This window comes from Glycine max, chromosome 8, assembly GCF_000004515.6.
Source record: "Glycine max cultivar Williams 82 chromosome 8, Glycine_max_v4.0, whole genome shotgun sequence".
NCBI lineage: Eukaryota > Viridiplantae > Streptophyta > Magnoliopsida > Fabales > Fabaceae > Glycine > Glycine max.
In genome coordinates, this window is record NC_038244.2 from 22,594,620 (window position 1) to 22,609,230 (window position 14,611).

Sequence of the window (14,611 nt, forward strand, 5' to 3'; positions counted from 1 at the left end):
TTGAAATATTTAATCAAACCGAAATAATTTAATTGTGAAAAATATAAAAATTACACAGTTTTAATTAACTATTTTTTTAAATCTAATTGTATAATTGTGAAAGTTCTGGAATAAGATTTTTTTTTCCTTCTTCTCTATATCTGCCTTATTCTTTGAATTTTCCTCATATACATTAGTAGATAACGGCTCCTTTCAGCCAAAAAATAGTGATAGATCCTATTGGGGCTGGCCACAATGAAATGAAAAGATTGCACAAGACATGTCACATTGTCACCCACTGAAAGAAGCAGATGGAATGTACATGAATCATGTCAACTAGCCCATCTCCGTAGATAACCTTTTTCTATGTTGTAATCTTCTTCCCAAACTTCCAAATTAAATAATAAGCCTATCAGAGTTTTCTTTCCAAACCCAACACCATTAGTGGGAAAATATTTTATCCTTCTTCGAGAAAAGGGTGAAGCTAGAAAATCAGGTTCTCACTGCCTCCGTTTCATTTCTGACTCATTCATGATTCATCATTATATTAAAAAAAACGAAACTAATTTAATACTAACATCTTTCATTCCCCAGTTGTCGCGTCCACCAACCCACAGACCAAATTGAAACTCAATTTCGAATGTTTTTCTCAGTCTACCGAAACATGATCAATATGCATAACTGGTCATCAGGAGTGTTATTTGATGATAAAAAATAAAATAAAATTGTGAACAAGTTGTGTACATCAGATGTTTGGATACAGGAGAAGTTTGTTATATAAAATTTATGCAATTACTTAATACAAATTAATGTTATGTCAATTATTGAATCAGTTTGCTTAAAATTGTTAAAATAAGTGTTTATCTTATAAAATAAGCAGTTTCCTATTTTTTTTAATATGTTTTTAAATTATTTATGCTTAAAAAATAATTTATTGTTTATTTTAAGAAATAAATTTTATCTTTTTTTAAATTATTTATACAAAAATATTTATTTTAAAATTATTTTAAAAAAATTAAATAAACTCACCCATAACTTATATCATTTAAAAAAAACTAATATATTATAGACATAAATAAGTTTTTCTATAAATAAAAAAATTCTCACATTAGGCTACCTAACTAGAGAGGAACCTCTCCGGTCGGGAAATCAACATATATTGATCGCGATGGAAGCATAGAGTTTTTTACCCCCATAAATACAAAAAATATTAAAAAATTACAAGAATAATATAATTTTAAAATTATTTACCTAAAAGTCATACAAACTATTATTCATGCTGAGAAATCAATTCCCTCCAAATCAATTTCTCACCTTCATTTTTTTTACATTAGAAACTGATTTCTCAATGTGCCAACTTTTTTTCAAATTTATATTTATTTATTTTGTTTTTAAAATATTTAATTTTTATTTTTTAAGATTTTTTATCTGCTTTTAATTTTCAATTTTACGATTTATATATTTAAAGAAAAAATATTAGTTATAGGAATCAGTTAATTCCTTTAATTTTTTATGGAGGTGGTTTTTTTTGCTATTTTATTCATGTTTATGATATTTTATCTATTAAATAATATTGTAGTCCCTTAAATATAAATTGGGAGTTAAATATAAATTTTATTAATAAAAAATAATTTTAATTTCTTATAGAAAGATTAAATTATTTTTTTTTAAATAGAAATGAAAAGAAAATGAAAATCCAATCTAGAAAAAAATATCTCAATCATACAATAACTTAATTTTTCATTTTTTTTATTGGGGATGTAATGCTATTTTGCATGATTGAAGAAGAAAAAAACATATAAAAAACTTAGATAAATATCATAATCTTCAGAGATTAATATGATTAAAGTAGATAATCTTAAAAAAAAAATTCAATGATGAATAGAAATTTTAAAAAAATATACAATTAATAAAATGGAAATACAAAGGATTTTCCCTCTTAAAAAATGAATAAACATAAAATATACAAAAAATTAACAATAACATATATGCCAAATAATATATTTTTAAAAAAATGATAAATATATACAATTAATAAAATAAATAAAATAAAAAAACAAAATAATATAAAAACGTATGAAAATTAAAAAAATATATAAGTATGAAATCGATTTTCGAAGGAATAATTTCTTAATTGGATTTTTAAAAAATGACACGTTTAACGCAAAAAAGCAAAAAAAAAAAAAAATTTAAGAAATCGGATACTGTGGAGCCAATTTCTTAACTCATGCAATTTTTTTAAAAAGATGTACAAGTGAAAAAATCGATGACTGGAAATCTGATTTCTCATCAAGCAAAATAATATATATTTAATCATTTTTTAAATATATAAATCGTAAAATAGAAAATTAAAAGAAAATAAAAAACATTCTTAAAAAGAGAAAAATTAAATATTATTAAAAACAAAATAAATAAATAAATATAAAAAAATTGACACTGATTTCTCAATGTATAAAACAAAAAAAAAAAAAAAAAGAGAGAGAACGTGAGAATCTATTTGGAAGAAACCGATTTCTCGACATGAAAAGGGATTTATATCACTTAGGTAAATGATTTTCAACTTGTTTTATTTTTGTAATTTTTTAATTTTTTTTGTATTTATGTGGAAAAAACTCTGGAAGCATTTGCCTGTTTGTCTATTCTGAATTCTTTCATTGATGAATAAGTGTTATTTTTATAATAATGAATTAATTGTTATTATCTTTCTGCAAATAGAAATTATAGTGACATAGTTGAAGTTTTCATTATTAACGTAAAAAATGAGATTCTTACTTTAATTATGTGTGTGTAAGAAAATTTCTGACACTACAAAATCATAAATATTTTATCGTGTGCGTTTCATTGTTTTTTCTTTTTCTATATGGATGTGCGTTTGATTGTTTTTGTGACTTCAGATTAATTTCTTCTCAATAAATTAAATGTTTTATGAATAAATAATTTTTTATAGGATTAAATGAAATTTAAATTAACGGGTCTAATATTTAGATTTGTCTATAAGGATGTGTTTGGAAATGCATGTATACTCAGTTATTATTATAATCAATTATAATAAGAATCGGTTTTTGTTTTGGTAGTTTTGCTAACTATTTTTTTTAATATAATTATCTTTTTTGGGATACAATTACATAATAAATTATGAGAAATAGTTTGTATGAAGTTGAAAGGGGGGGAAAAGCTGTTGAAAACTTTGGGTATAATTTGTAGATAACATTTTGTAGGGGGAAAATGTTGGAAAAAAAACCATAAGTTTTAACTCTAATTTAGAGAATATACGTGTTAGTCTTGAACTAACACACATACGGAAGTTTGGGATAAAATACTCATCCCTATTTAAATTTTGGTTAAATTAGTTTTCTTAGTCTTTTAATTTATTTTTTATATTTAATTTTTTTATATTTTTTTTTCAATCTGACCTTTATTTTTTTAATTGATTAAATTTAATCATTTAATCTAGATGGTAATAAATTATATTTTATGGTGGTTTAAAATCGTTACTAAATAATTATAATTAAATCACCACATAATACACATTTTAAAAAAATGAATCAGTTTCAAAATTAGGGACCAAATTGAAAAAAAAAACTAATGAATCAAATTAAATCAATTTTAAAAATTATAAAACCAAATTGAGTTTAGGAAAAATTAAAAAACTAAATTTAAACCTAAATCATAAATTAAACTAAGAAACTAATTTAACCTTATATTTATAAATAAACACATATCCTTTTAGGGGGAGAAATCATATTTTAAGAAATCCTATTAAAGTTTACATGCAAATGGAATTTTACTTAGCTTGAGCCTACTTTTCTATTGCTAGAAAAAAAAAGAAGTAATATCCAATTAAAGCTTGGGAAATAAAATGTGAAAAGCAATTAGCCTACATAGGAATCTTTGAGGCGTGGAAGAGCCTCGACCAGCAAGAGATTTTCAACGGCGCATATCTGTATAATTTAATTTGAACTTTGGGTACTTCACATTGTTTTAAAAAAATCATGTTTTTTTCATTTCTTGAAAGAATTAATCCTTCCAAGTTGAATCGTGAGGATATATGTCTTGCTGTGTTGTTAGAATTTGATGACTTGATCAATAATTTTTTTTGGAAAATATTGCAATTAAGCCGCGGTTGAAGAGTGTGCTCTCTTTCTTGTGCACATGATAAAATCTCATCTTTGATGCTATACAGAATTAAAGAACTAGTGTTTGAAAAACCAAAATTAGACTAAATTATGTAACTCTCATTATTACTTCCCTAGTTTTTGATGTAATCCCCTGTGCAATTAAAAGTTGATATAAATCAAACACTAATTAAGTGTGAAACACTTATTGGTTAATAAATAATTAATTAATGGAAATGTAATTGATAACTTTGAATAAAAGACTTGTTAATTCTAGATATATACACATTTTTTTTAGATAAAACTTTGGTAATGTGATGGCATAATCTCGTTCACATACTGATAACCCGTTGATTCGAGTAATTTTAGACTTGATTTCTTTAAACAAGATCTCGGATTTGAATATTGTGAATGAAAAAATATGATTAAAAAAAATCTTACTAAAAAATATCAGTCAAGTTTTTTAATAGAAATTAATTATAAATAAAACTGATGATACTCGATATCAATATCATGGTATAAAAAAAATTTACTCACATACATGCCTATTGATTTTCCCATGTTTAATTGTGTGTTAGTGGGGAAATTAATATGGAGAGCATGGTGAGCACACCTGATAAACATTTGGTTTTCCTAAACTCATCTGCATGTGAATTGTTGAAATTATTGATACGTCTGATTCTCTCTGTCATGTGCAAAATTGAGACAAATTGGTAGTCAAACAGTTGGAGCTCTTGTGCATTGGTTCGAAGCTTAAAAAGTCAAAGTGATTCTTCTCCACCAAACGTTTCCATTAATTTTATAAAGCGTTTCTCCAACAGAAAATGATCATTCTCATTTCCATATATACTAAAACAATTACTTTCCTATATATTAAACTGTTATGTTGACCCTAAACTCTCTTCCGTACAATTGATTAATATCCTGGACCAGAGATGTTGAACAGTGGCGAGAGTTTCCATTTGCTCGTGTTATTGTGCAATGCTTGTTTGATCAAACCTTCCGTATTAGAGTGTTCAGGAACAAATCTAAACTGTTTTAAACAGTTAAATTAATCTAAAAAAAACAAAATCAAATCAACCAATAAAAAAACTACACTTTTATTTGATTTTTTATTTCTATATTAAAAATTAAACTGAAATGTAAATATATTAAATTTATAATGTATTTCTTTATAAAAAATCATGCAATAAAATATAGTTTATATTTTATTAAGAATTAATGTACTTTTAAATTATATTTATTTTATCAGTAGAAAAAATAATGGTTAAAATTTTAAAATCATAAGATCACAAATATATATATATATATATATATATATATTATTAATTGCATCAATCAATAGCATAAAATTGCATTACAATAAGTTAAAATAGTATAGCTTTCGTCCCATTATAATTTTTATCTTAAATTATTTTATAAAGATGAAAAAAAACTAATAAATGGATTAAAAATAATAAACATTTTATAAAATTAACCTTATTTCCATTAATTTATTTTTAGTTTTTGTATCTTTTATTATTAATATGATAAGGGATATAAATAGAAAAAGTAATTAATATTATATTAAAAAGTTAAAATAAAGTCGTTAACCATTTTTATTTTTTGACAAATGAATATTAAATTAATATGTATTAAAGAAGGAAAGAAGTATTTTCTGGAAAGTCATTAATGAATTTAATAAATTAACGAAAAATAATAAACAATGTGCATTGAATGTAAAAAAATGTTATTAATTCTATTTATTAGCTCAATACAAACTGTGATATACGTAATAAATACTAAATTATACTCGTATTGACTTTAAATGTACTTTGAAAGTAATAAATACTTCTCTTAATAGCGCCTCGAGAGATGCATCATTACATGCATATATATTCTCTCATATGGATGCAACAATGTCCAACCATTTCAAGAGTTTAGGTTAAAAGCATTTGTGTTGGAGCAAATATCATCATGAAGCTAAGAAGCATTCTTCTTATTGTGTGGGCTTTGTTTGCTCTCATCAGCCACACATATGGTAAGTACAAACAACTCTTATCACGATTTAAAATTCTTTTATTAGAATTGCTACTCTTGTCGTTCATACTATGTTTGTGGGTGTTTATAAAAATGTTTCGTTCATCATCGTAAGGAACGTTTTTCCAAAAGCAACACTTATATTACTTTTATGTTCATAGTTAGAAAAGTATGTTTTTCTTTCATTGAACAGACTTTCAACGAGTATACATGCTTATATATATATATATATATATATATATATATATATATATATATATATATATATATATATATATATATATATATTAGTCAAACTAAATTGTGAAGTATATATGTATGTATTTGAGCAATCATATTAATTATTCCTGTTTACAATGTTGTGAGACAACAGGGGAAATCCGTTTTTGCCCAAAAGAAATGACGTTGGATGGGTCATGTCCACTTGGGACTTCAGGACAAAGCTGCTTTCTTGAATTCCTTGATAGATTGGGAGCAAGTGCCATGCCTATGAATTGCTCTTGTAAAGATGATCGTACCAAGAATAAACGCCTATGCACTTGTAATGTTGTGTGTAGAACATGAGACAATTTTGCAGCAGTCCAAATTAATCATAAAATAAAAAATGTGTACTGATCTTGTATTTACACATGTTGAGAATTTTGAAAAGCCATGATCACCTACTGTTCGATCCAGTTATTATAGTTAATGATATTTTCAATTTGTTGCCTAAATTCGTTTGGGTCTCGATCCTTTTTATTTTTATTTTTTAGCACATTAAAAAAAAGCTTAAATACAACTCCCATGCTCAAGAAATATAATGTGACTTGGACAGTTATGTAATTTCTGTTGAGGGAGAAGGGAAAAGAAAAAAAAATCACGATTTTAATCATGCTAATAATGTTAGATTAAACCTTTTAACTTGCAATGTTACAAACTATAAAAAAACACAGATCATTAACAAAATACAGAAAATAAAAATCAAATCATACATTCAACCATTGTCATGAAGAGTTTTTTGTTTTTGGTTCTTCCAAGTTTTCTCTTTCTCGATGGTGTATAAATACATGTGTTATATATAGGCATCCTACAATGTATTTACCACTTATTATTGACTGTTATAATTCATTAGTGGTCATTACTACCTATTAACAGTCATTCGATCTGGCTTCCAAAACTGATAAGCATTCTCAAAATGTTAGGACCAGAAATTATTACAAATAAAATTAATATTCTAATAAATTAATATTTGTTAATTAATAATAATAATAATAATTTATCCTCTTATTTTACTTGGTTCGTAAATTTGATCCTTTAATTTTAATTTTAGAGTAAAAACATTTAATTATCCTATTTTAAAAAAATAATTTTAATTTAATCTTCAATTTTATTTATGGTTTGTTTCTTGTTATTTTGATTATTAAAATATTTTTAACTAATTAGAATAATTTTGAATATACATATATATATATATATATATTATTTACTATTATTAAAATATTTATTTCCAATTACATTTTTTTTCTAGATTTCTAATTTAATTTTTTACATGTAAATATAGCCGTCCATGACTTTGGATAGTAACTAGTTTAATAATTAATTCTAAAATATTAGTATTCTTTTCTGACCATAAGCTACTCTAAAGAAAGTCATTTGCGACTTCTTTCAACAAAAATACTTTAATAAATTAACATTTACTATTAAGTATTAAATAAGGAAAGAAGTACTCCGTATTTTCTAAAAACTCATTAATGAATTTAACAAATAATGTGCATTTAATGTAAAAAAAAATTATTAATTCTATTTATTACAATGCACCGTTACTTTTACTATTTTTTTTATCCATCCGTTAGTTTTACTTTTTGACGAGATCAATCCTTTACTTTTACTATTTTTTTTATCATGCCGTTACTTTTACTACGAAAAATCTTCTAATTAATTTCAGTTTTTTATATAGGTAATTAATTTTAGTTTGTCTCTATATTAAACAACTAATTAACAATATAACTTTTTTGAATGAAGTAAACCACAAGTCTTAGATTTGATAGGTTGTAGAGTACGTTGAATTTTCTTTTGTATTTTTTGAATATGGAAATAGTTTTAATTTCCATAAATTATAAATGTAAGCTTTTTATATTGTAAATTAATTAAAAATATTTTAGATATGATTTTTGAAGAAATTTTCATAAATATATTTTTTTACAATATTTTTTATATCCGTTTTTGCCCCAAAGATATGATGTTGGATGGGCTATGTCCAGTGGGGAAGAACCTGCTTTCAAGAATTCCTTGCACGATTGGGAGCAAGAGTAGAGAAGATCGTTCCAAGAATAAACGCACATGCACTTGTGATGTTGTTTGTAAAACATGAGACAATTTTGCATGTACAGTGTACTACTCCAATTTAATAATCAAATGATAAAAGGTTTTTTTCTCGTTAATACATTCTCTCTTGTTTTTTTTTTAATGTACAATACTTTTAATTTAATTTACAATTTACATTACTTTAGACTTTATGTTTTGATTCACACCATTTTATAAAAGAACGTGATCAAAGAGGTTTGACAACTACAAATTCAACTCAAATGAACGTGAATACATTCTTCCTTTTCTTTTTGTTTTTTTTTAATTTAAAATATCATAAAATATAAATATTATATTATATAATTTTTTAATTAGTTTTAAAATTACTTATTTATTAAACTAAATTTTATATTTTTTTAAAGAAAATGATATTATTAAATATAATTATTTTTGTTTTATTATTTAATTTACTTAACATATTTTTTAGGTGAATATTTTTATATATAATTATTTTTAATATAATTATATTACTAAATATAATTAGTTTGTTTATGTCATTAGATTTAACTAAAAATGATAAGACTTTTTGTTTAACAATTTATTTATAGAAGAACATTATATTACATTATCAATAAAATACTTAAACAATTACATTTGGCTAAGAAAAAAATTTAAGATGGAGATATGTTAGGACAATTGTTTCTCTTATGACCATGTTGTCGGTAAATTTCACATTTTTTCTACTCTTTCGTTCATTTTCTTTTTCGTCCATCTCAGTAGAAATGCGAGTTGAAACAGGACAACCCTTTGTAGTCCTCTTTCTCCTTGGATCAGGACCCCACTGATCTTGTTCATATTCTTGTCACATTGATTCGTGTGGCAGTAAACCAAAGGAGTTCTCGTAGACGTGCAAAGTAGATTGTAAAGTGAATAGCATCGACACATAGTTCATGGGATCAAGATTGACAAATTTACATGCAGTCATGACTTGAGAACACGGTAAGTGTTTAGCCTGATATTCACCACAATCAAGATTAACAACAAGATTGACAAATTTCACATTTTTTTTACTTTCGTGTTCATTTTCTTCTTCGTTCGTTCATCTCAGTAGGAATGTGAATTGAAATGGGATGATCCTTTGCAGTCCTCTTTTTCCTTGGATCAGGACCTCACACCTGGAAGGTTTAGAGTAATGTTACAACCTCAAAAGTGTGATTGTGGTGAATATCAGGCTAAACACTTACCATGTTCTCATGTCATGACTGCATGTAAATTTGTCAATCTTGATCCCATGAACTATGTGTCGATGCTATTCACTTTACAATCTACTTTGCACGTCTACGAGAACTCCTTTAGTTTACTGCCACACGAATCAATGTGACAAGAATATGAACAAGATCAATGGGGTCCTGATCCAAGGAAAAAGAGGACTGCAAAGGATCGTCCCATTTCAATTCGCATTCCTACTGAGATGGACGAACGAAGAAGAGAATGAACGGGAAAGTAAAAAAAAATGTGAAATTTGCCGACAACATGATCATAACATAAACAATTGTCTTAACATATCTTCATCTTACATTTTTCCTTAACCAAGTGTAATTATTTAAGTATTTTATTAATAATACAATATAATGTTCTTCTATACATAAATTGTTAAACAAAAAAGTCTTATAATTTTTAATTAAATATAATGACATAAATAAACTAATTATATTTAGTAATATAATTATATTAAAAATAATTATATTAGAAAATTTAGATTTTAAATAAAAATATTCATCTAAAAAATATGTTAAGTAAATTAAATAATAATAAAAATAATTATATTTAATAATATCATTTTCTTTTTAAAAAATAAAAAACAAAATTATAAAATTTAATTTAACAAATAAGTAATTTTATTGTAGCTAATCATATTTTCAATTTGTTACCTAAATTTGTTTGGGCCTTGGTTGTGCTTTTTTATTTTATTTTTTTAATGTCCTTTCAGAAAATGGGGATTAATTGGGTGTGACTTGTATCATCCAATCATGTAATATTATAGGTCTTATATCGTCAGTTCGTCACCTAGACAATTTAATTTAATTTTTTATTTTTCAATTAAAGTCAAATGATTTTTTTCTCGTAAATATGATATTTTATTTTTATTTAATATTTTATTAAAAGACTCTTTTATTCCTAATCTTCTTTATTCAATCCCTAATTTTCTAATCATGAAACTTGTAGCTTTCTTTCTTCTAGCTAAATTTAGAGCATTTTATTTTCTTACATAAATTTAAAATTCATTAGATAATATTTAATTATAATTGATTAGATAATATTTTGTTATATTTGATTAGATGAATACAAAATTAATTAGATAATATTTTATTATATTGATTGATTATAACAAGAAGGGAATGAAAACTACCGGTTTGAGATAAGAAAATTAGGTATTGAATTAAGAAGATTAGGAACTTATTAAGTTAAAAATAAAATAAAAGATTTAAAAAAAAAGATCTTTAGGCTTTAATTAAAAAAATAAAAAATTAAATTAAATTATCTAATGTGATGATATAAGTCAAATGATATTATATAATTAGATAATAGATAGTTGATGTCGACGTGACTTGAATAATTGCCACCAAATTAATCCCTTAAAAATTCGATGTTTCGTTCAAATGGCCATGCGTGCTTACGTTCAAAGTGGATTATATAAGTCCAATTTCATGTTCTTGTTTAAATTTTTTTTTAAAATAAGTCCAGTAGTGTGATATTCATGAATGAAAAATACTAAATTCCCACCCCCATTTTGAGGTAGATTTAGGTTGAGAGAAAAAAGAGATAAAGAGGGAAAAAAAACCATGACAGATGTTATAATACGCGATTTAATAAAGAAAATAAAAAAATAACAAGAAAAATAAAAGTGAGATATGACCTAATATTTAGATTTAACGTGAGAAAAGATATAAGATTAAGTTGATGATTATAAATAAAATTTAAAGGGTAAATAAAAAAAGAAAAAAATGCGAATTCAAATCTTTCTCATATATCTGTAACAAATCTAATAAATTAACATTTATTAAAAAAATATTATTCAAAACTCTAAAGTTAGTGGATCACTTTCTCCAAATTAACATTTTCTTTCCTCTACATTAATCTTACTTTTGGTTTTAATTTTAAAATTTTGCCACCGTTCCACATCACTTTTCTGCAATTCATTTGTGTTCGGTTCGTAACAAATGTCGTGACAGTGGATTTGGTATTTGACGGCGATGCCAACGACCAAGGTCCCAAGATGTACACCACAAACACAATCCAAAAGCAAAAGGAACACATCTTACCTCTTACGTTGATGTTGTCTAACTAAACGAGAAAAATGTGAAACCTATCTGGGGTAGCAGTCATCGGTGGAATTGAAATTGATGTTGCTATCTCTCCCGTCTCCCACTATAAAAAGATATCATATGGAGTAATGGAGTTCCCTGTTTCCCCTTAGACTTGTTAATTTTCACTTTCTTTCAATATTAAAAGGATCAATATTATGATTTTTTTCTAATTTTTTTTTATAACTCATTAAGTTATTTTTAGCACTTGTTTTAGAAATTATTTTCTTCTAACCTAACCTAGAGTAATGATAACATTAATAATAATAAAAATATCAAGGTGTAATTAATTAAGACTTTTTCTTGGTAGCATAAGAAAAATATGTATTAGATTGGGTACGTACAGGGTACCCCAACACTTCCACAAAATATCATACATATGACATATCATATCGCGATAATAATAATTGCTTCAAAAATGTGTAAAGTATGTTTGGGACTTTATTTGTCATTGTTTTAGTGTTGCTGTTACAATACAAAAAAAAAAAAAAAAAACCAAACTTTTGAGATGTCACTACTAAAAAAAATCTATTTTTACATCATTATATTTAGGTGATTTTTGAAAAAATCAAATGTAGAAAAAAAAGTAGTAATATTTTTTAAATTAAGTTCAAGTTTTTTAAGATAATTTTTCAAAAATCATCTTTGATAAAGAGTGTTAATATCGATTTTTATAAAACCGTCTTTGATTTAAAGCTTAACACGACGATTTTCATAAAATTGTCTTTGATTTTACATTAACAATGACGATTTTATGAAAATCGTCTTTAACTTTACAAACTTACGGTAAACTTTCGACTCTCTACACACGAATCCCTCGCTCTCGCGCCCTTCGCTCTCATGCCCTGGTTAGTACTCAACTTTGCTTTGCTTTAATGGTTGGTAGCTAGGAGTAGTTGTGCAATAGCATTGATGTTTTAAAGTGAAAATACTAATACTAGCTAAGGGGAAAGTTAATTGTTCATGTTTTTAGGGAGAGTTTGTTTGACTTGATAACCTAGTTGAAGAGTAAGATTAATTTGTAGTTGGCAGGATACATAGACAATGATAACAAAGTATTAGTATTCAGGGCTTCATGTGGAGATTAATCTCATAGAAGATGAAGATGATGCTGGAGGGTTTTGATCAATTTGCTTGGACAATACTCTAGTAGAAAAATCTTCAGGAAACAAACTCCTATGTGTTGTTTGAATGTCAACCTATATAAAAAAAATGGGAAATGAATATTTAAAATATAATATTGATTCTACTTTTAGTTTATGAAATTGTCATTAAATATGTTAATATATGGTAGAATATATGTAGTTGCTTACTTGAGGACATATTTAAGAAACCAAGCTAAATTTTCCCTATGTTACACCCCATGAAAATAATAGTATGAGAAGAAGAAGATACAATAATATATAATATTTTTGGTTTATCATGAAGCTTATTAGGAAAAAAAACATAAAGTATTTTGATTTTGTTTACAACAAATGAACCTTATTCCTTGCCTCCTGTAAAATTAAATAAAAAAGAAACTAAATTTAGTATCATCATAACCTTAAAAAAATAGTTAAATATATAGTATTTAAACTTTGAAGGGAATTTTCTTTCTTTAGAAGAATATATTACCTGAAAAAATTGTGTTTGTATTTCTGTGGACGCTAGTATGAGAAGTTCCAATTATTGGAGCTCAAGGTATGGTCGTTGATTTCTAAAACCTAGTCCAAGAACACGACTAAATAAAACAAAAAAATTATATATGCTTGCTTTTATTTAGAATAAAGAATAATTTGTTTATTATAACATTCTATATGCAAATTAAGCATTAATTAAAAATTAGTGAACATTAGAGCTAATAGCCTTACTCATCATTGATATCAAATGTCAAAGTCCACAAATGACTGAAAAGCTGTTGTGCCTGCACACCTCCCAAATTGGAACTTGCTTGGTTGTTCCTTAGATTTTGTTAGATTTTTGGCAAGCATACCAATGTGGTCGCGGGTTGCAAATTTTATAAATGAGAGAGAGACTTGAGTTACTCAGTTTCTCCGGATATATACAAAGGATTTGATCAAAATTTCATGGGTTTAATGAAAGAAAGGTAAATAATGTTAAAGTCGTAAACATGTAGAATTAAGAAAACCAATAAAATGGATTTAATTAATTCAAGAAAAGCATAAGATTGGATTTCATCATCCATATCTTTAGTATCTAAATGAAATTAATACATATGAATTATTTCCCAACATCTCTGAATATTTATACATATGAAATTAATACATTAATACATTAGATCACCTTGAATCGATTCCTCGCATTAGAAAATCCTAAGAATATTTATCAAATATTGATTCCTCACATATTTAATAAATATTCCAGCATTACAGTCATAATCTCATGCAAATAGCAATCAAAATGTTATGCTCTATTCCTAGTAATGTAACGTAAAGAGTGAACTCATTCAGTTCAAATTCTAAGAGTATTTTTCAACCAAACTTAAAATCCAATTTCATGAAATTAGTGATGAAGTAGAATCAAGCATTAAGTATAAAATGAAAGAATCAACAATGAGTAGAAAAGATTCATATATATAAAATATCAAAATAAATACATCAGGGTATGAAGATTACATCCATTCCTGCAAAGAAACTAGCCGTTCATGGTAATGAGTACAAGATCAACAGATGAAATAATAAAGGATGGAATCCACGAACACTTCGACATCAATCTTCGTAGCTCTAGCTTGGTTTTCTCTGTTTCCTCCCTCAAACTTGTTATTTACAAACCTCTAGTCTATTTTTCTACAAGTCTCCCTATTTTTAACTTTTGTTCGAGTTTTTATCAAGTTGGTGACATTACAACTCA

The 14,611-nt window shown here is 25.4% G+C and overlaps 1 long non-coding RNA gene across 1 annotated transcript; it reads left to right on the forward strand.

The window, feature by feature from the left end:
- The first annotated feature begins 5,975 nt into the window (after nucleotides 1–5,975).
- Nucleotides 5,976–6,761, forward strand: LOC121175326 (uncharacterized). The gene is made up of 2 exons (XR_005892654.1): nucleotides 5,976–6,114; nucleotides 6,487–6,761. It is a non-coding gene; the product is annotated as an uncharacterized lncRNA (long non-coding RNA).
- The last annotated feature ends 7,850 nt before the right edge of the window (nucleotides 6,762–14,611 follow it).